Here is a 363-nt window from a genome sequence, read left to right as displayed (position 1 = left end):
TTGTCCTATTCCTGTAAGTGCTGGGCATTGAGACGAGACATTGCTTCACAAATTGTCATCAACTGAATGACAGAGTTGACATGGACAAAGCATGTTTCTCTGTGTGTACATGATATGATGCAACTAGATGCTATGGAAAAACATGTCCTGTGGAAAGCACAATTCAATGAAGACAACACAGCACAGAACAGAGAGACCACAGGGGGCGGGGCGAGCATGATGACCTCAGCCTGCTTGCAGTTTCTTCAGAGGGTTTGCTAGTTAAACCAAGAGCCTTGCTGGTGCACACTGTATGTGTGAGCAGCTCTCTGGTCTTGTACTAAGAGTTAGTACACCAAGGGGATGGTGTTATGAGACAGGGCC

Source organism: Bison bison, unplaced genomic scaffold (genome assembly GCF_000754665.1).
Source record: "Bison bison bison isolate TAMUID 2011002044 unplaced genomic scaffold, Bison_UMD1.0 scf7180017864362, whole genome shotgun sequence".
Lineage (NCBI taxonomy): Eukaryota > Metazoa > Chordata > Mammalia > Artiodactyla > Bovidae > Bison > Bison bison.
Note: the sequence above shows the minus strand (reverse complement) of the source record.